Raw genomic sequence first — 24130 nt, 5'->3', positions numbered from 1 at the left:
GATTGTCTCTACGCCCGTCTTAGTGGCTCCCATCAGTGCTCCGCAGCATCACATGCCTTCTGGCTTCCCTTTGGGCATGCCTCCCAACTTTGTGCCTGAGGGGTACCAACCTACTGTTGAAGTTTCAGTGGCTTAACATGTGATGTCAGTACCCCCTCTAGTGGTTCATATTGTTCCTTATGTTGAAGAACCTATTTTTCACGCTGACCAAAGCGAGACCGTTGTTGTTTATGAAAGAATGGATGAATTCCAAGATCAATTTCAGGCTAAAGGGAATGGACAAAGAATAAGTTTGAAGAGAAGTCCTTTGAGGTCAACTTTGAATTTTAGCATTCTAAAGGCATGAGGCCTAGTTACTCTTCAATAAATTTAGCATTCTAAAGGCATGAGGCCTAGTTGCTCTTGAACTCCTTTAAGCATGGGTAAATCCTAATTATAAGTCCTTTCTCCTTTTGCATTTTGGTTCACATCAAAACAAACACAAACAACACGAAATATCAATATATTTATATAAAATAATGGGCTTAAATGAGCAAAAGAAAAATGACATAAACATAAAATATGTGCTCAAGTGAGCAAAATAAAAATCAAGATGAATAATGAGAAAGAAATAAATGACATTAAAGGTAAATGACAAGAATTTAAAAGCTCAAATTAAAGTTAGTAATTAGTAGAGTTATGTTAGCTTGTCATGAGACAATGTAGCGTTATGTTAAGCAATCGGAAGTGGACTAATATAGTAGCCACACCTATCTGAGGCCGATCAATAAGAATATAGACAAAGAACACAAGTTAGAGGTCATGACTAGTAAGCCAAGCTCCATAAACTTGCCATGCCAAACAAAAGGGGAAGGGCCTTGTATTGACTTTTGGTTATTTGCTTGACCAAGAAGTAAGCTATCTTTGACACAAAAGAACTCACTTGATTATGGATCAAGTTGAGTTTGGTTTGGATCAAAGAAGATTAAACTCCTATTTGTCAAGACCAACCTCAAGACTTTAGCTCATTGGCCATTGAGGGAAATAAAGGGATTAAGATGAAAGGGAGGGGGTAAGAAGTCAACAACTAATCCCAATTGATCAAGGGATAACTCATCCTTGATCAAATTCATTCATCTTTCTAGGTGATGATCCTTAAGGATTTTCAAACCACAAGATCTAATGAATTTGATCAAAGTTGAATCAATTAACCCTTATTCAACACCAAACATAAGTGAAATGAATATAACAAGTCAAGAAGTCAATGATATTTTTTTGGTATCTTTTGAATTAAAAGAAAATACAAATAAAAAATAAACAAGCAAAGTGTTGAACCTCAAATTCAATTCAAAACAACTTCAATGAGTCCAATTAAATTTTCATAGGTTCAACATAGTCAAACAAACTTTGACTAATTTTCTCACAAATTTTTAAAGTCAGAAAGTAATAAAAATCAATTAAAAACAAACAAAAATAGCATAATATGAATTAAAATCTCAAATAATCTCAAAACAAACAAGAAATTGTTGATACTATTTTTCATTGACTTATCATGATCCATAGATGCTATGAAAATATTTTTGTATTTTTTAAAAGTCAGAAAGTATTTTAAAATGAATTGAAACGATTAAAAACCAATCAATTCATAAAAAATATCAAATGAAGTCACAAAAATAATTAAAAATCATAATATGAAACTAGATTTTTCAAGAAAAATTTCAAAGTTGGTCTCATATTTTTCTGACTTCATATGAATTTTTAATGAATTTTTGAAAATAGAATGAATTAACAGAAAATAAAAAGAAAATGAAATAAGAGAAAAAGCCTGAGCCACTAGATCTAATTCATTAATTGATGTGGCAAGAATGTATTGTCTGGATCTAAGGACACACGATACACTCAAGTCAAACGTGCAACACAACGAATTAAAAAAAGTAATTAAAACGGAGGCGTGAGATTAGATCGTGAGAGAGAAGGCCATGGATCAGAACACGTGGTGGTGGTGGTGGAAGCCACCATCTTCTCTGATCAACCACACAAACCTCGCCCAAATTTACAGAGAAATGAATCTTATCAAAAACGAAAAACAAGGACATGGAAATAAAGCTCTTGTGATGTAGATCATCAATGTACCATTGGATTTCTTTCATGCTTCCTACATTGGGAGAAATATGAAGGAGAAAATCATGGTATCCACACGGATTGTTCAGGAAATGGCAAATTGAATGCACCAAAAGCTTGCCTCAAGTATGAGGACTTCAGAGAACCACCAAAACACAAGAAAACTACATTGAATTAAGAGTTTTAGATCCAAACAGTTTGAGTTTATACCTTCAAATTTGTGAGTTTCTGGCCACGAATTCTTCAAGATTTTTTCCCCTCTTTGATCTCTGGATGTATGGAAGATGATTGGCTAAGGAGTCTAGCTTTGAAACTCAGCTAATGTTACTGAATTTCAAGCTCGAAAATCTAAAAAAAAGTTAGTGATTCCTTTGGTGAGGGTTATGATCTCAGTTCTGCAGCATGTGGGATCTCCAAAAGGTTACCAAATGAGGGAGATGATGCCTCTATTTATAGCTGAATGCAGTTGATCATCACACTTTACTCATGTCCATGGGATTTGAATTTTTGAGTGCATGCACCTTTGTGGATGTGTGAAAGGCCCGTGGATGGCTGAAGAAGCTTGTTAAGATCATGTGAGAGGCATTTGGTCATGTACATTGGATGGAAAGGACTTGGATTTTAAATGTTAACATAAAATATCAAAAATGCACATAAATGAAAAAGAAATTCGAATCTCTCCAATGGTAGATCCAAAAAACTAATGTGAGTAATGGTTGGAAAGATCTTGAAATAAGGAACAAAAGTCATGTTGGGAAAAAAATCATTTGGAATGTGCAAATTGATCAAAACTGGCCTGGAAAAATCAAGTATAAAACATATTCAAATCACTTTGAAAAAGTTAACCAAAAGAAAGCTTAATCAAACCCCTATGTCCTCATGATACAAGCTTCAAATGAGAAATTATCCAACATCAAAGTTGTAGGTATTTTCAACATGGTCAACATAGACTCAAATTTTTCATCATTTGAATTTTCTATGACAAAGTTATGGGTATTTGAAGTTGGGTACTTTTTCAAATTCAATGAATTAGATCCAAGATGACCTATAATGTTTTGTAATATAAAATGTATTTATTTTAGGATTATGAAATTTTGGCCAACCTAACATTTGAAGTATACATATCAAGATTTCCAATTACTTTGGTCTCACCTCCAAATCATAAAAATTAAGGAAGTTATGCCCTTGGACAGTTGACCCAAAATTAGGGTTTCAATCAAAATGACCTATAATGTCTTGAAATGAATTGTGACCTTCTAAGTTTCAAATGGATTTATGATGAACATGAAAGTTGTTCATATGGTTCTTAGGAACATTTTTTCTTTTGGGGTAATCTTCATTTGACAAATACATCATATTTTATAGCTCATTGAATCTCAGCTTAGTCAGATGACTTGACTGGTCAACTTTTCAAAGTCAAACTTCCAATCTTGATGAATAAATGATTGAGGGGCCTCAAATAGGCTCATATATGCATAAAATGATAAATGAAAGAACTTCCATTGATTAAATTTGATCATAGGTTATGATTGCTTCATGGGCAAGGCACAGTCAAAGCACAGTGAAATTAGGATTTCCTTGGGAAACAATCTTCAATCCCTTTGGGTTATCTTGATCAAATTGGAAAATTGAGATACTTGGGAGACATATATGATGATTAGGAACTTTGTGGATCATTGTCATGCTTTTTCTCATCTTCATCTGGCCATTCCATTGGGCTTTGGAGCCTCCTAGGAGCATTGTGGAGCACATGATCACTTGAGGTTCAAAACAAAAAGAGTTAGTGACATATTTTTGTGCTTTTGGTTAGTAATCAAATAATAAATTCAATAACATACAATACAAGCATGCTTGGTGATCTTAAAACACTCAAACAAGTCCTAACCCTAGGGTTAAGGAGCTAAACATGCTATGATCCTTGAGGCAATGCACTTGTGTAATAACATGATGCCATGAGGGATATTAGGGTCAAAATTAGGGTCTTACAGATGCCCCTATTTAAGATCATTCTAGTCGGAGATATGAAGGTTAAAATCTTCGTCTCGACGAGATAGAATGGGCTTAAATAATAGCAAAGAGATGAATTTTAGTCCCTAAGAGACCTCGTGGTGCAAATGTATGTATGCAAAATAAAATCTTCATGGTGAATAATTTCCACAAAGAAAAAAGAAATCGGGAGGCACTGAAAATCCATAGGAGTAACACACTCACTAGGGAGCCAGAGACTCTGGGGGAAATAAGGTAAAAATGTGTGAGCAGGTCACGACTTGAAAACTTGCTGGGGAGACACGAAGGGATTCCATGAAAATAAATCGATGGAAAGACTCGAGCTGACGCAAAGATGCATGTATTGGAGAATATGTCAATACATCACAACTATCCACGAAGGATACATCGAATAAAATCCGGACTCAGACGGGGATGTCCATAAAGGACCCAGCTGAGGAAGAAACAACGAGATATTATCGGTTACTGGGTAATAAACTCAAAGAGAGACATGTTATTAAAACACCGGTTACTGGGTGAGAGAACAACACGCTCGGGGAGAAAGAATATCTAAGACCGGTATAAGGGTGAAAGATAATCAATCGTCTGAAACATCTAAGGAGGACCCAAAAGGCACATCTCGACTCAAGAAAAATCTGACTCCAAAGGGGACAAAAAGTCATAATAGGGAGCAGATGGAAGGAACACCAGGGATACCGGTTACTGGGTATATAATAGGTGACCCACCAGGCGTGAATTGGGAACATATCCAAGACACTCATCATCCGAAAGGAGGGCTGAAAAAGCAAACTCGACTTATAGGATGGACATTCGATTTCACAAGGAAATATGAATCTTACTCGACTAGGGAAGAAAAAGACTTCGAATGAAGAGCGCATGACATATATTATCTACTACCGTTATATGGGTAAGACATAGATAACGTACTCGCATGGAAGATTTATCCGCAACCGGTTACTGGGTTAAAAAAGGATAAATCGGCCGAAAAGAAAGGACATCGGGATACCGGTTACTGTGTATAAAATGATGACCAATCAGAAGGAGAAACAATCATCACCAAAACAAGGGTAAATGAAAAATGACTCGCTAGGGATAAATTGCCTGACAAAAGCAATTATACAAGAGATATATCACAGGTTATCGGGTGGTATACTCAAAAGCGAAGGAATATCAATACCGATTACTGGGTAGAGATAACCAACAAAGAGGGGATTACATCTACCAGTTACTAGGTAGAAAACCACATAAATAGGACTTACAACTACCGGTTACTGGGTAGAAGGCCACATAAATAGGACTTACAACTACCGGTTACTAGATAGAAGGCCACCGAAATCCGCTGGGGAAAGGATGAACAATTACTGGTTACTGAGCAATTAGACAACTGGACCACAGGGAATTGCAGGGGATAACAAGAAATGAATCAATCTAGGAACAAACTAGAAAGACACAATCAAACAAGACTCACCTTGATGAGGATATAACTCAGGGGAGTAATTCCATCCCGATACACAACTGGGGAGGAAACTGAAACAATAATCATCCACGAGGACATAACTCAGTGGGGAAGAAAGAAGGAAAGATAGACACTTTCTGCCTATGGGGCTGACTCTATATGGAGAGATCAAACACAAACATCTGCTTGGGAAAGAACATTTCACCAATAGCAGGAGATAACAAGCAAACACATATGACAAAGAATGCAATCATGAATATTTGAATGCTATGATTATGCATGTATATGCATGCTTTAATGCCGACAAACAGACATATCTAACACAAACAAGTTCAAGAATCACGAACACACACTCGGCAAACGTCTCGACAAGAAGGGCGAAGCCCACTGGAGAACTCAGCTTGGGAATAACCCGAGAAGGATAAAAATAAATCATCGGGGATATCAAACCCTATCCCAAAGCTACACACGCTAAGGATACAAAGAAGATGTATTCAGGAGGAGCGAAAGAAGATAATCAAACAGAGAACTCAACTCTGATGGGGATTATCTCTGGAATAATAGTAAATAAGGGAAGTCTTTAAACATAGCTGGGAATAGGCAAAGTCAAAACTTCCATCTGCAGGAGATAAAACTCTGCACGGGAGAAGTATTCTTGGAGCAAACAATCTTGACGTAAGGAAGATGCACAAAATCTGTCGGGAGTTTGCATCAACTCTCCTGGGGACAGGTGGTTTAATAACAATAAGATCCTCCGGAGAAGAAGCTCTACTGAGGAAGCTTATTAAGGAATGATGTGAAACTCTATGGGGAACAACCACCAATCAGGTGTACATCAATCAAAACACTCCCTTCAATATGTCGGAGAGGAAACTCTGCAAAAGGGAGATAATAGCATTTTACTCCACTAGGGAGGGAAATAAGCATCTTCACCACCAACTCTGAATTCTAGAAGAAATCTTTAGTCTCAGAGGAGATACAAACATCAAACTCTAATTTGGTAACCCTACTGGGGGCAAGTTGTCAATGCTCTTGAGGAAACTACCCTTGCTGGAGAAATTGGAAATGAATCCTTCGTCAACAAGCAACATACTGGGGGCACCTCTTTTCGAAATAAATGAAATGGGAAATAAGCCCTTCATCAATTGCACTAGTCAACTTCCTGTTGAGGAGACAACTATCTGGAAAGGTAGCTCTGCAGGGAACACATGCTTATTCCGTTGGAGATTCTTACTCATGCTAGGGAAAGACAATCTTCCTCGTGAGTAGATAGTCAGGATCATGAGACAAGGAAGATTCTCAACTTAAAGCATATCAACTTTTATCAATCTATAAGGGATTTTAGGTCAGTCCATACAAGGGATGACAACCATACAAATGATAAAACACAAATGCTAGTGCCTGATATAGTGGTATACACATCTCTAAAATATCAAGGCAAAAATGGAAAAGAAGGGATCATCCAAAGATCAACCATATACCGATCACGGATTGCTAAAACTCCGCGGGAGAAACTAGTATGTATACACAAACTACCGGGAATGTATTGGATGAACATCCAAAAATCCTGCTAGGGGCAAGCAATCCATAAGACAGATCAATCCACTCCTATCAAGGAGAAATTCTGATGTCAGACTCTCTGCGAAGCTGATGAAGAGGATATAAGGAGCAAGAATGCCAGAATATGAACAAATGTCTTACCCTTTGGTGACCATACGATCCTTGGGAAAGAACTGAGGACATTCCACTTATCCTTTCAGTCATTGTGAATGTTCACTTTGTTTAAAGACAGTTTATTCATGAAAACTTTATTTGTTTAAAACATTGATATTCATCAATTAAAACACGCAAACATTTGTAAACAGAAACAAATAAGACTACTAAGAATTGGATAAAGGCTCAAATTTATTTATGAGAATGGTAGTCCGCAAATGGAAAGACTCCATGGATCTTTACAAATTTGAAATTGATGATATACATGGAAAAAGGGATACATTGAACATAATGACCGTTTCTCCACCAACTCTGAATCCACTGTATTCGAAACTTCATTTAATGATGACTGAGCGAGAATCTTTGATAGACGACCGTTGTAGAACAAAGTCTTGTTAGGATGCAGTTACTTGCCAAATCCCTAATTTTTGCCTAGATTTCCCCATGGTGAGGTACTCAATCTAGAGGGATATATATTCATTTTTTTTCATGTCTCTAACTTTTGCCTGAATCGCCCTTTCGGTTTTTCAATCCACCGAGACGCTCATTTTTGCCTAAGCCACCCTTTCGGGTTTTCAACTTAGCGAGTTATTCTGTATTTACTTTTTAGGCGAAGTATTTCTTGACTGCATCTGAATTCATAAGACGAGTGAAATCCTCCCCATCCATAGTTGTGAGCAACAAAGCACCGCCTAAAAAGGCTCTCTTAACAACGTATGGACCTTCATAGTTTGAAGTCCACTTGCCCCTTGAATGAGGCGCGAAAGACAAGACTTCCTTGAGCACGAGGTCACCTTCTCGGAACACATGAGGCTTGACCTTCTTATCAAAGGCTTTCTTCATCCTTTCTTGATACAACTAACCATGGCACATGACAGTTAATCTCTTCTCTTCAATCAAATTCAGCTGGTCATAACGACTCTGGACCCATTCAGCCTCAGTCAACCTGGCTTCCATCAAGACTCTCATTGATGGGATCTAGACCTCTACGGGGAGCACAACCTCTATGCCATATACAAGAGAGAAAGGGGTTTCCCCTGTTGAAGTGCAGACGGATGTACGATAGCCATGCAAAGCAAATGGCAGCATCTCATGCCAATCTTTGTACGTAACCACCATCTTCTGAATAATCTTCTTGATGTTCTTGTTAGCAGCTTCAACAGCCCCATTCATCTTAGGTCTATAGGGAGAAGAATTACGATGTGCAATCTTGAATTCGCTACACAACTCTTTTATCATCTTATTGTTCAAGTTAGATCCATTATCAGTAATGATCTTGTCTGGCACACCATATCAGCATATGAGTTGGTTCTTGATAAGCCTCACAACTACCTTCCTGGTCACATTTGGATACGATGCCACTTCAACCCACTTGGTGAAGTAATCAATGGCTACGAGAATAAAACGGTGACCGTTTGACGCCTTAGGCTCAACCATGCCAATCATGTCAATTCCCCACATGGAGAAAGTCCATGGTGCAGAAATAACATTCAGAAGCGTCGGGGGAACATGAATCTTATCCGTATAAATTTGACACTTGTGGCATTTCTTTACGTATTTGCAGCAGTCAAACTCCATTGTCAGCTAATAGTAGCCTGCTCCTAACATCTTTTTTGCCATGGCATGTCCATTGGAATGAGTACCAAATGAACCCTCATGGACTTCAGTCATCAACAGGTCTGCTTCGTGTCTATCCACGCATCTGAGCAGAACCATATCAAAATTCCTCTTGTAAAGCACATCCCCATTAAGGTAGAAACTGCCAGATAATCTCCTCAAAGTCTTCTTATCTTTAATAGATGCCCCAGGAAAGTAAGTATGACTTTGGAGAAAGCACTTGATATCATAATACCACGACTTATCGTCTTTCACTTCCTCAACTGCAAACACGTGAGCTGGTCTATCCAAGCGCATCACGGTAATCTTTGGGACTTCATTCCAATAATTGACAGCAATCATTGAAGCAAGCGTAGCGAGAGCATCCGCCATCCGATTCTCATCTCGAGGAATATGATGAAAGTCAACTTTAGTAAAGAAAGTTGAAATCCTCCTTGCAAAATCTCTATATGGGATAAGGCCAGGCTGATTCGTCTCCCATTCACCCTTAATCTGATTAATAACAAGGGCCGAATCGCCATAAACATCCAGATGTTTGATCCTAAGATCAATACATTCTTCCAAACCCATAATACAAGCCTCATACTCCTCCATATTATTCGTGCATTTGAAAGTTAGCCTTGCTGTAAAAGGAAAATGTGTGACTTGAGGAGTAATAATCACTGCCCCAATACCATTTCCATACTGATTAACAGCGCCATACCCCATCGGGAACCAGGCTCTGGCCCTTCCTCAAGCAATGGTTCATCACAATCTTTCATTTTAAAATACAGAATCTCCTCATCAGGGAAGTCATATTGCACGGACTGATAATCTTCAATTGGTTGATGCGCCAAATGGTCAGCCAAGATATAGGCGCACATGTGGCAGTCATGTGGGATACAAATCTCGAAATGTAATTCAAGCGGCTAAGAAAACCTCGGACTTGCTTCTCAATTTTGGGCGCAGGCATCTCTTGTATTGCTTTGACCTTGGCGGGATAAACTTTAATACCCTTCTCGCTAACAATAAAGCCCCATAACTTGTCGGAACGGACTCCAAATGTACACTTTTTCGGATTCAAGCGGAGTTTGTACTTCCTCAAACGCTGGAAAAGCATCAACAAGTGTTCTACATGTTCAACTTCCGTTTTCGGCTTTGCAATCATATCATCGACATACACCTCAATCTCCTTGTGCATCATGTCATGAAACAAGGTAGTCATAGCACGTTGATACGTGGCTCCGACGTTCTTCAAACCGAAGGGGGTCACTCGAAAACAGAATGTTCCCCAAGGTGTGATGAATGTTGTCTTCTCCATATCCTCGGGTTCCATTTTAATCTGATTATAACCGGAAAATCCGTCCATAAATGAAAAGACATTGAATTTATCCGTATTGTCTACCAACATATCAATGTATGGTAGAGGAAAATTATATTTTGGACTAGCTTTATTCAAGTCACGGTAATCCACGCACATTCGGACTTTTCCATCTTTTTTAGGTACAGGCACAATATTGGCCACCCATTGAGGATATGTAGAAGTCACCAGAAACCCCGCATCAATTTTCTTCTGAACTTCTTCTTTAATCTTCACTGCCATATCAGGATGAGTTCTTCTGAGCTTTTGCTTCACAGGTACACACTCAGGCTTCAACGGCAAGAAATGTTGCACGATATCAGTATCTAGACCAGGCATGTCTTCATACGACCAGGAAAAGACGTCGACATATTCTCGTAGCAAGTCAATCAACCCCTTCTTAACAGACTCTTCAAGGAGTGCCCCAATCTTCACTTCACGAATGCAGTCTTCAGACCCCAAGTTGACTGTTTCCAGATTCTCAAGATGTGGCTGAATGATCTTCTCCTCGTACTCAAGAAGACGGATAATCTCATCAGGAATCTCTTCAACATCATCTTCTTCTTCCTCAAATACAGGGAACTCAATGTTGGGAGATGGTGTGGGATCATTATGTTCAATGGGTTTGATTAACCTGCATAATGATTTTGAGTATAAAAGACATTTCAGAATTCAAACAAGGCAAATCATTATGCAGATGAAAATATTGATTTTATTATTTTTTAGGGTTTTATGGTGATCACCAATTTCATGCGAAAAACAAAAAATGAAAAAATAACTTGAAAAACAAACATTTAACATGAGATTATTGAATGAATATCATTGTATTAATCAATTATGCCAACAATGTCTTCACTTCTCCATTTGGCATGGGAGAAGGCTTTTAAACAGGAATGAACATATTATGTTGACTTATGGATAACTGTTGGAACATCAACAGCGACCCAATTATTGCAGATCCCGCTAGGTATGACAAAGTTGCCGAGGTCTTCCTTTTCATCTTCTTCAATGATGGCAGCAACTTCTTGATCTCCATCGGTGTGGATGAAACCTCCACTCTGAAACATCCCAAGATCATTAGAAACACCGGAAGAATACCCTACACCAGCCCGGGATTTATTATCTTCCATCTTTATCATTTTCCCCAAACCATTAGTTGTGGCATGCTCGATGGCCAACTTTGCATCATTGTAGGAGACAAATTAAGAAAGTCCTTTCCTAGAAGGTTCAACAATAAACAAGGCTTGGAATGGAGTTCCAACCTCATCCTTAGCATCAATGTAGGAAAAGGAAGATAAATGGATGACCAAGAGAGCCTTCTCTCCCCCTATCACCACCAATTTCTTGTTCTTGACGAACTTCAACTTTTGGTGTAGGGTGGATGTCACGGCACCTGCCTCGTGAATCCATGGTCTACCAAGTAAACAACTGTATGACGGATGTATGTCCATAACTTGGAAAGTGATCTGGAAATCACTAGGTCCAATCTTGATCAGGAGATCTAATTCACCAATCACGGTCTTGCGCGATCGATCAACAACTTTTACTACCACTCCACTCTGCCTCATGGGAGGTCCCTGATATGAAAGTTTGGCAAGAGTGGACTTTGGCAATACATTAAGTGATGACCATGTGTCCACCAACACATTGGACAGGGCATTGTCTTTACAGTTCATAGAGATATGTAAGGCCAAATTATTGTATTTTCCCTCCTCGGGAAGATCATCATCGCAGAAGCTCAAATTGTTGTAGGAAGTTATGTTTGCAACAATGTTATCAAACTGTTCAATTATGACATCATGATCCACATATGCCACGTCCAGCACCCTGTGCAACGCTTCACAGTGTGGCTTTGAATTCATCAACAAATATAGGACATATATATTTGATGGAGTTTGAAGCAACTGCTTCACAATATTGTACTCGCTCCTCTTGATGAGCCTTAGCATCTCATCACCATCCTCTCTCAATATGCCAGACTGGCCAACTAGGATAGGAGCTTTATCAGCTTTGATAACAACAGGGTCAACACCCTTCACAGCAGCAATAAAATGATTTAAAGAAGAAGTCCCCACGAGACCGGCAGGACTGACAACATCTCTCTTCACGACATCTTCGTGGGATTTTGGCTGAGCCGAGAAAACACGACCACTACGGGTCACTCCACTAACATCGGATATGCTTACAACAGAGGTTGAGGGCAACCACACCTCCTTCCCATCTTCCAGCATAACAGCATTGTAACGGTACGAGACCGCTTTATCTAACACATACGGGACAGGGCCCGCTGGCTTTATCACAAGAGTTGGCACCACCTTCTTTTTGCTTCCATCATACTTAAAGACAACAGGATCAGGAAATTTGAACACGGGAGTGATAACATCAACTTCATCCTCATTACAATTTTGAAGTATCTCAATCATCCCTTGGTCTAGCATCTCTTGGATGTCCTTTCTTACTTTGCGGCATCCTCTTTCATTGACAGTGCACACATGACACCTATCGTGATCGCGCTCATAGTGATTGTGCTCACACAATAGCCTATGCAATTCTACAAGGATTGCCTTATATCATTCATATAAAGGACTTTATATTTGCCAGGACAACCCTGGACCATGTTGACAGCTGCCTTCCCATGCTCAGGCAATGAGTTCTTCTTAACATTCGGGCCTACATCCGCAAAGAATAGTATCCCACTCCTCACAAGGTCTTGCACCTTGGTCTTCAACGGAAAACAGTTCTCCACGTCGTGTTCGGGCGCACCGAAATGATACACACAATAAAGTTCAGGCTTGTACCACTATTAAGGATTGGCTGGCACAGCAGGAGGATCACGTGGAGTTATCAACTTCCTATCAATCAAGGAAGGATACAATTCAGCATAGGTCATAGGAATCGGGTCAAAAGTCACTCTCCTCCTCTCATAATTGTCGGTGTTGTTGTTATTATTGTGAGGCTGGTAGGCCTGTTATTGTTGACGAGATTGTTGTTGTGGTTGTTGAGCTTCTTTGAAAGCAGGTGCTATATGAGCCACCTGCTGTTGGTTGACGACGGGTCGGACTTCCTTCCTCCTCACATAGGGCCTTCTTTTGCTATGGGAAGAAACAACATGAGTCTCCCCTTCCTTCTTTCTGGAAAATCCTCCATACTTCTTTGCCAAAGAATCATCACGGGACAGACGTCCTTCACGGACTCCCTCTTCTAGCCTCATCCCCATATTTACCATTTCCGTAAAGTCCGAGGGAGCACTAGCAATCATGCGCTCATAATAGAAAGAGCGCAAAGTCTTCATAAAGATCTTTGTCATCTCCTTCTCCTCCAAGGGTGGCACTATCTGAGTTGTCAATTCTCTCCACCTTTGGGCGTACTCCTTGAAGGTTTCTTTATCTTTTTGGGACAACGCCCTCAGTTGATCTCTGTCTGGAGCCATGTCCACGTAGTATTTGTATCGTTTCACAAAAGCCTCTCCTAGGTCATTGAAAGTGCGGGTGCTTGCACTGTCTAGCCCCATATACCAACAGAGCGCATCATCTGTCCGGCTATCTTGGAAATAGTGAATCAGTATTTGATCGTTATTTATCTGGGTCGACATCTTGCGGGCATACATCACAAGATGACTGAGTGGACACGAGTTTCCCTTATACTTCTCAAAATCAGGCACTTTGAATTTGACTGGGATTTTCACATTGGGCACTAAGCATAGTTCAACAGCACTCTTCCCAAATAGATCTTTGCCTCTCAGCGTTTTCAGTTCCTTGCGCAGCTCAAGGAATTGATCCTTCATCTCATCCATCTTCTCATAAACGTCCGGGCCCTCAGATGGCTCGGAGTGATAGATGGTGTCTTTTACACGCGGAAAAATGTGCATAACGGGAGGTGGCACAGACATGATCGGGCTAGATGCCGGCATAGAAGCAAAAGTGGGAGCGAAACTCTCTAGCACAAAATTGAGTGGCATTCCCCAAGGGAATCCAGCAGGCAGATGCAGAGCGAAGTGGGCGGTGGTAGCAGACACTGTAGAGGTAACCACTTCAGAAACGACAGTCCTCGCGGGAGGAGTTACAGGAGTTGGAGAAGCTTGGCTTTAAGCAACAAGAACTGACTCCATCATGGAAGTCAGTCGGACAATCTCCTCTTTCAAATCTCGGTTCTCTTGCTCAAGGTGTTCCATGATCTTTGAACGATTGGCTCGAGTGTTGTATCGGTGCGTCAACTTGTCTTCAAAATAAATGACGAGCAAAGAGATAGACCACTGTATCAAGAGCTCAGAACCAAAACCTGCTTATGCATATGATGCATGCAATGCTCGTGCATATGATTTGTTTTTAATCGGAGGAACTTTATAAAGATCTATTTGCAAATGTTTTGAAAATACTGAACCTTTTTAAAACATATGTGGAATACTCATAGCAATATAATATTTGGAATCTTTTTACACCAAAGAAGTAGTACAGTCTTGGTAACCAAATATAATACAAGAGAAAAGGAGAATAAACATACTATGGAGCCCTAGAAGCAGTCGTCTAAAGCCTTCGAGATCAGAAGATACGTCGCACGAAGCCTCTTCAACTCTCTCTCATAAGTTGCTTCCATGTTGGCCTTCTCCTTGGCGAGTTGATCATAACCCTTCTTCCAAAACCTAGACGAGTGAGGCAGGAGAGAAGTAACCATATCATCGGGTTCATCAATAACATGATGCTCTAGAAACTCGATCATTGCATCCTTATCCTTGAGTTGCTGAAAAAGCTCCTCACGCTCACGAACCCAAGCACACCAACAGTCTTCGTCTCTCAACTCCTCTACTCCTTGATTAGGGAGGGTTGAAGGCCCAACCATAACCATAGGGGTAGGTCTCGGATACTCATACGAAATGCGGTACTCGAGGGCTGTCTTCCTTACCCAAGAGGTGTAAGGCTCCAAAGCAACACAGTTCTTCGGACCAAGCTCATTCCTCCCTTTCCTATGAACCTTGCGCCAGGAGCGGACCATCCTATCCTTCAGGTTTTGGGGATCTTTACCCTCTTGAAAGAATGAGCCTTCCAACAAAATGTTATTAGGTTTAACTTTTAAGGGGAACCCAAGCTGACGGCGAGCCAAAGCAGGGTTGTAGTTAATTCCACCACATGTACCATGAAGAGGTACATTGGAGAACTCACCATAAGAATAAATAATCTTAACGCCATCTTAAACATGATTATATCAAGAGATATCATCATTAGTGAGAGACATAAGTCTTGTGGACCACCGTAGACATCCCTTGTTCTCCTTGAAGGCAAGCGTATGAGGAAAGTGCGAAATAAACCACTTGTACAATAGAGGAAGACATCATACAATGGAATCACCACCCTTTGCATTCCTCATATGAAAAGAGAAATAAGTGTCACCCAGCAGAGTCGGGACGAGATTAAGAGAATAGAAAATCCTAATAGCGTTCACATCAACGAAGTTGTCGATGTTGGGAAATAACACTAGCCCATAGACGAGGAGTACACATATGGCTTCAAAAGCTTTCTTACTCAAGGCCTTCCCAAACAAGGTAGCTTTGGCAATCAGAAAATTGGACGGTGTCGCTCCCCGGATTTCCCGAATCCAAGTACAAACGCGAAAAGAGTGGCGAGGAAAAAGAGTAGAGTCGCCAGCTATGTACTTTTATCCCAATAGGAGGGAAAGGTAGTACTGCATAACCAATAGGGAACGGATAAAACAAAGTCTCGAACCAAAGAAAACCGAGTAAGGGGGCCGGTTACGTGAAGGGAAGGTTATCGCACCCCTTCACGTCTGTGGTACTCCACAGGATCCACGCTTGCTATTTATGTCTAAACTATATGTATAAAAAGTCCTATATGTGATGCGAAAGAGAGAAAATCAAAGTAGGGAAAAGAAAGAGTTATTGCTCGTACAACCCCTACCCTGCTGCATACGTATCTCAAGAAGGATTGAGAATCAGAGCGTCGTAGCTCGGCTAACCTATTTTTGTTAGTTTTGTGTTTTTTTAGATGAACGACGTTACTACGCAATCTACCGGATGCTCGACCTTTGGAGACTTACTCACCTGTAGCAGAAGGAGTTAACGTATTCTTAAGAAAAGAAAATCAAAGAGTTTGTTTGTGTTTTAGGAATGCTCATGCAAAAAGGAAGTCCTAGACGAAGGAACCGTGCTACCTTAATTGACATGCAAACGAGAGACTATACGAAGCCTAGCAGTCCTATGGGGAGACGATCACACCACACAAAAAAATATAGCATAAAGTAAACGCACCAACAAGGGGGCTCAAACATACATGGGTAGGGCTTTAGTCAAGAGGGGTCATATCAACCTCGATAAACAAACCATGGAAAGGTAATCAAATGGGCTCTTAACCAATGAAATTGAACGTCAGGGTGAGCATATCAAAAGGGTAATGAGGATAAGACCTCATAGCTCTTAACCCTGGACAGGGTGAGCTCATGACAAAGCGTGGGGGTTCAGAAAGATGGAACCCTCTCCACTGATTGACCGGACAAAAGATCTTGGGCTTTTGTTCTGAAGCATCGACACGTAGTGCGAGCATAAAGAACGACACACTGAATAACGGGGGATTGACTACTAATCCCTTTTATCCTCAATTTCCTCTTCATGGAGGTCTTTAGCACAGGTGCCTCCTCTTTGAGGTCTTTGGGCACAAAAGTAAACACACAAAACATTGCCTCCTATCGAGGTCTTCCAGCTAAGAAAACGGTAAAATGCTGGAAAGATGTAAAAGGGATCAAGAGATTTACCACACGGATAAAGATCCAAAGTAACAACAACTAAAGAAACAAGAAACCCAGAGAGCTCTCAAGCTATCACCATCAAAGAAAACAAGTCAGCAAAGCAATCAAAATAAATCTCCAAATGGTATCCCACAAATAAAGTGGAATACCAAGCAAGCTATCTCTTCAAGAGTCATGTGAGCCCTCACAAAAACTAAACAAACAAGTTAGAATAACAAGATGGGGTGCAATCAAGAGTTGCACGAAACAGAAGAATCATAGCAACAACAGTGTCAGGTAAACAGTGCACAGATGCAATAGAAAGCATGTCATAACAAAGCATGAATGATGAAAGGAGGATACGATAGCACCAAGTCAGAAGTGACATCAATTCAATAAGTGTATCAAGAACTCAACTCAATAAGATCAAAGCAAAAGCACTAAACATCCAAAGATGCATCAAAGTCAAACAAGTCAACATATAAGTTCAAAGTGCTTCAACTTCAACAATGAGTCATAAAAGGTAAAGGCATGAGGCAAGGGTAAAGGATTAGACAATTAAGCACACAAACAGAACCAAATGACTCCTAAAGTATCAATCAAAAGTCATTTAAATCCAACTTAGCAGAGTGAAAGTCAATCATGTCCGAAGCACCTCAAAATGCGACAAAAGCATTATAAACAAGTTCATGCAATTATGTGTCAAGATGAAATGAACATGGCAGCAAGGTATGCACATCATAAGCATGTCAAATGAGCTATGTAATCAATATGCAAACCTCTAAGTTCATATCATAAGCATAGAATCACTTTGGGATCAAAATGAAACAAAGTATATCATGAAGCCCCAATGCGTCTTTCATGCTCAAATGAATGCAAAAAGGAGCTCATTATGAATAAATGCACAAAAACTTGATAGAAGCATCATAGAACAGGGGAGAACACATATGCAAAGGCACCAAACCAGAATCAAAGTGTAACCACATGAATCATGCTATTAAAGTTCGCGAAAGTTCACAAAAACAACCAAGGATAGGAGGCCTAAACCTCTTGTCAAACAAATGCATCAAAAGGGTATCAAAACTCAAAGTCAGGGGGCAAGGATCCACACATCAAGACATGACATACATACTAAAACATGTGCAAAAGGATTGGTTTCAACACTCAAAGGAAGTGGCACAAGTGCCTCATGCTAAACAAGCATCAAAATAGGGACTAAAATGTAAACATCAACTTCAAAAATCCAAATCAAATTGAAAATGCATCCTAAATTCATGGGAATTTAACACAAGGTTCCACTGAACATACATAAACGTCATGCAAAAAATCAGGAGCATCCAAATTCATTTGATATGAAAACAAAAATTGAGAAATTGAGAATGCAAAAACATGTCCAAAAATGCAACATTTAAATTCATGTGGCAAACCCTAGCAAAATGACATAGAAAATAGCCAAACCAGTTACCATATCTTAGTATCATGTATGAGGATGGTGTGTGCAAAGGCTTGGGTCAGAATGGTTAAAATATGGGATTTCATGAAGGTTTGAATGCAAATGGTTAAAAATGCACATAAATGAATCAGAAATTCATATTAAATTCCACGTGTATGAAATAATTGCGCAATTGTACCAAAAAATTAAGGACTCATCAAGGATCACTCACAAAACATTTCAGAGTTTTTCAAGTATTTTTGCTATTTTTAAAAAATAAAATAAAACGGGGTGAAATATGTACATGGCATGTGACACATATGCAACAATGTCAATTGGTCACACAAGTCACTTAAGTGACTAATAAAAAAATAAATAAAAACGAAAATCAGAAAAAATGTGGGCCTTTGGATCAAAAGAAAAAGTCAAAGCGATCTAACGGCCATGGGATCATCTTCTTCCTCAAGACAATCCAGCCATGAACAATAACGCCGGTAGGATTCCGGCCACCCACGGCGGCGGCCTCCTCCACGCACGGCCCAGAACTTAAAGAAAATGGGGCTACCCCCCCTAAACCATATGCTAGGAACTCAAAAATCCTATTAGTTTTTTATGAATCTTCACCAATCTCTCAAATCACAACCAACAAGTTTGAACATCAAAACTTTAAATCAAGATTTCTCACTCAATATTGCATCATTTTAAAAAGTAAACACATCTACATCATCACCATAGCATGTAGTTTCGTTTAGGCATTAAAAATGAGAAAACTAAGAGAGTCGAAATTTGAGTTACCGGAAATGGCACCTTCTTAAACTTCAGTATGGTGATGAGATAAGCTCCAGAATTCCTCCCTTGAACTTCTATGAATGTTTGCTACCTTTGGTTGTGCTTGAAACGGTCCAGATCTTGAGATTCAAGAAGCAACCTCCATTAAAGCTCTGTTTAGAAACTGCTTGGAATGGCTCAAATGAAGGGTGGTTTTTGATCCTTAGAGTGTGTAGATCAAGAATATGCTATTGGTTTTCATTTTCCATGGATGTATGGAGAGATTTGATGAGAATAAAGTATGAGATTATTTTTGGAAAGTCAGTTTTCAGTGTGTATGGAGGTTGCACGAATTAGGGTTTTGCTCAATTTCATTTTTAGAGTTTATACTCTGATTTTTGTGGCTTGGTGGGCTCAAATGAAAGAGTTTCAAGTCCATGATCATTTTGACTATTTTTGGAAATGCCCCCCTTATTTGCACATGAACAACCTTGTTTAATGCATTAATCCTCTCTTGAGACTTGATTAATCATGATTATATGAAAGAAATAACACAAAATGATGTTTAATGACAATTTTACCAAGGTGTAATTTTTGTGCATGTATGGCTTTTCCACACATGTGGGAGTGCATGGGCTCAAATTCCAAGGTGGATTTGGCCCAAAAATAATGCTGAATAAATTCCCAATGATTGGCATGTGAGAATATTCCATGATGTCATCATGTGTCCTTTTGACTTTTCATGAAAGAAAGCTTGAAAAATGACTTGCACCATTGATGAATCGTGCAAAATTATAGGTCATTTTGCATGCCATTTTGAAGTATTTCTCAAAACAAAACCATAGCAAAAAGAGCCACACCAATTGGACTTGTCAACCTCAAGTTATGCCTTTTTAAAGCCTTCATGCATACTTCATCATTCAAGAACCATAACTCTTCAACCATTCATCATATCGCCTTGAAATAAGACTTTTTGGAAAGGGGAGACAAAGATCTACAACTTTCTTGTCTGAGAAAAAGTTCAAAACCGCCCTTGCTTTTGATGATTTGCTTGGTACATCAGCAAGCTCGCTAGGCGAGTGAGGTAGCGAAGGGCTCGCTAGGCGAGCACTCAACGAGGTTCCAGCGAACACTCCCAGACTTGGATAAAAGCATAGCTAGCAATTACTCGCTAGGCGAGCATCCAGCGAGGAGGTAGCGAGCAGTTCCAGTAGCAACATCATCAAGGCTCGCTGGAGCGAAGGAGGAAGCGTGGGCTTCACCTAGCGAAGGACTGCTCGCCTAGCGAGCATGACAGCTCAGGAAGTTTCTTCTGGGCGCAGGTGACTCTGGTGGCTTATTTTGAGGCTCTCTAGGCGAACCATTCTGCTCGCCTAGCGAGCATGACAGCTCAGGAACCAATCCTATAAGTAGCAAGGGCTACTTTTTTTTGGAAAGGGGAGGCAAAGATCTACCACTTTCATGTCTGAGAAAAAATTCATTTGGAGCTTCCTTGGTGATGAAAAATCAAGTTGAAGCTAGGTCAAAATCCTTCCAAATTTGGAAACTTCATAATACAGGTCATCTTTCCAAATTTGGTAACCTGTGCACTGGACCTTTGTTCCTTCAAGATTAATGTTTTTGAATGATGAATAGACCCCATTTGAACATGTTAGAAGTGTCTCAAGTCATTCCCTAGCCATTTGACCCTTAGTTGACCAACAGTTGACTTTTGACTTCATAGTTGAATTTTGAACTGTACTGAGCCCATTAAGCTTGATCCTTTAAAGAAAACCTCTGAAAATGAAACCCTAGCTCCCAAGAGCTCTACACAACATCCATAAGACCTTCAAACCAAGAATGCATCTCAATCCTTGAGGAACCCTACTTTGACTACTTCAGTAGACCAAAGTTGACCAGAGGTCAAACCCTAATTCAGATGAACTTTGCTGATAAGAAATGAAATTTTGAGGAAATAAAGATCATGAGGATGGTGATGCACCCTTGATACCCAGATTAATACAAACTTCCTTGAGTGTTGAGAAAAACCCTAGTTGATGCACAATTTCCCTTGTGTTGACTGATCATTTAGATAGAACCCACAAAGTGACTTGGATGATATCCAAGCTTCTTGGAAGACAAACTCTTGGAGCTAATTCTGATTGACATGATGAAATGAAATATGAAATGTTAAATGACCTAAAATGAATGCATGAATGAGGAGGGCAAATTTGAGGTGCTACAGACGGGAGACCTTGAATTCCACCCTTGGTAGTCATATTGGCAATAATGTCGGATACCTCCACGTGAAGCATGTCAGCAATCTCTTGAGAAGACAAAATCTTCTCCAAACCAATGAACGGAAATCGGTCAAGAATAGGTATACCCACATGATAAGCATACTCCTCTAATGTAGGCAAAAGCTGGAAATCCGGAAAAGTGAAGCACCGATACAGAGGATCGTAAAACTGTACCAACACACTCATCAGACCCTCATCCACCTTGGTAGAGAGAATAGATATAAGCTTCCCATGGAGAGCTTTGAACTCCAAGGGCTCTAATACATAAGATGTTAGACGCGTTAAATCTCTCAAGTCGGGTTGTCTGAAACTGTACTTCTTCGTATTCCTTCTTTACTTATCCATGTCTGGAAATTTTCAAATAGACCTTTTAAGTTCCTTGCAACAATCTTATTGTCGATGACATGAATGCGAATGAATGCATGGATGCATGGATGCAATAAACACACTCAAGGATCAAGCAAGTCACACCATACAAAGGTCACGGGATGGCTCAAGTCATCGTCAATATCAATCATCCATTTTGGTGGATTATGGTTTACACCTTATCAACACCCAAGTTCCATTGAATTTGAGGATATACGAGAATGGATCGACCGCGAATCACGGGTTTGTTGTTAGTCACGAGCATGGAGTCTTGGTTAAGAACCACCCAACGAGAGTGTACTATGGTTAAACCTGACAATCATGTTCTAAAAAGGTTCTCATAGCCATCATCCCATCTTTCAGATATTATCGGATAAAATGACTACTCGTCCTCCAAAAATATTCTCAAGAGAGACTCTTATGAGTGTAGTATTGCGTAACAATCGCATCAAGTCTTACACTTGAACGACCTTCGCACTACGTCCTAAAAATAGGCCAAGATGGGCTAGGTATCTAAGGTCCTTGGTTTCTAGGGTTCATATTGGAAAGAGTAATGACTAACCACGACTACTCATGTGACATTAGTGATCCCAATAAAACCTCCACCAAGTGAATGGACTTGCAAGTTAACTTGTTACGGACTAACTCCACACAAGTTAATAAGACTATGCCATTCTCCTATCATAAGTGCACTCGAGTTTGGGTATAAAACTCATCTCACAAGAAACCACAAAGCATACAAGCAATTAATATATCAAGCAATTCATACATTACAAACAATACATTCATCCCAAATTTGCACAAAAAAATGCCACAAATAAATATAAACATACAACACATACAAGCAAAAAGTAGGCTAAACCCACGAGGCCAATATTTCCCCAGCAGAGTCGCCACTTTTATGTAGCGGGGTTTTCGTTACTTTTAGGTTTATTGACTAAACCAAAAGTCAACATACAATTCGAGTCGCCACCGCACTTTATTTATCCAAAGGAAAGGCTAAAAAGAGAACAAAAGCCAAGTAAGAAGTTTTTCAAATCAAAAACTAATAAAAATGTCAGAGATCTAGGTAAAGGGGTTGGTTATGAAATGGGAAGGTTTTACGCACCTAAAACATCCTTAGTACTCTAAGGGAACCTCTTTTCGCAAATATGTTTTATAGGTTGGTATTTGTGAAATGATTTGAGCAAAAGATTAGAGGGATGAGAAGAGAATAGATTATATTTACAAATTTGTTGTTTGAATGGATGAATCCATTGCCTACGTACCATCACAAAGGAGGATCAAAACCTCGTAGTTCGTGGTAAAAATTACGAAGATTGGTGAATTGATTTTTGATCAAAAGCCTTAAGGTATTTTGCTATCTGTCATACCCCGATTTTGGTCCTGAATTTTTTCCATCATATTTTCGTTTTCTGGTTCACAAAGAACCGTTCTTCACATAACCATGTTTGTAACTTTCTCACCATGCTATCCTTTTGTCAAAGTTCATCCCTTTTGATTTGGTTCAATTCAGTTGTAAATTTCTGCGCTGCCTTTCAGTTCCATTTATTTTACCTCCACTTTGATTGGTTCTCTGAAACATGGAGGCTCTTTTATATGTTTGTATGGCCGTCATGTTGTGTGGTTATGCTGCTGCAAGAGAATGCACAAACAGTCCTACTCAATCGCATACATTGCAATACGAATTAGGGACATCAAAGAATGAGACATGGGAGAAAGGAGTGATGTCTCACTATCATGTAACGCCAACCGAGGATTCAGCCTGGGCAGATTTGCTACCGAGGAAGTTGTCAATAGAAGAGCACCAACATAGTTGGACTGTTATGTATCAGAAAGTTAAGAATTCGGTTGCATTTAAGCCACCTGTCGGTTTTCTCAAAGGAGTCCCTCTTGAGGATGGTTCTGTTCATGTTGATGTACAGCAGGCTAATTTGGAGGAACTCTTAATGTTGATGTTAATTGTTTTGTGGGACTAGTGATGTTCTCAAGGATTATGGTTTGGTTATTACTTATCCTTTTAGAATTGAGATTTCTTTGGAATTTGATTTCGAATAAGACTAAAATTGATGATTAAGTTATTACAGAGGTAATTCTGGTGTGAATTTTAGCTAAGGGACTGGTTCGGTTTATATTCCTGAGAAGGACGTGAATGCTAGTAATTATGTGCATCTTCACAAGCACTAGAGGTCTATCAGGTGGAACTATCATTGGAACGTCCCTTGGAGCAGTTGTGGGACGAATGCCATTAAATTTTTGCATTATATGCTGCATGTTGCTAAAAAACGAACCAAGAGAATCAAGAATTTCTCTATGAGGAA

Source organism: Lathyrus oleraceus, chromosome 7, assembly GCF_024323335.1.
Source record: "Lathyrus oleraceus cultivar Zhongwan6 chromosome 7, CAAS_Psat_ZW6_1.0, whole genome shotgun sequence".
NCBI classification, from domain to species: Eukaryota; Viridiplantae; Streptophyta; class Magnoliopsida; order Fabales; family Fabaceae; genus Lathyrus; species Lathyrus oleraceus.
This window is presented reverse-complemented; position numbering follows the sequence as displayed.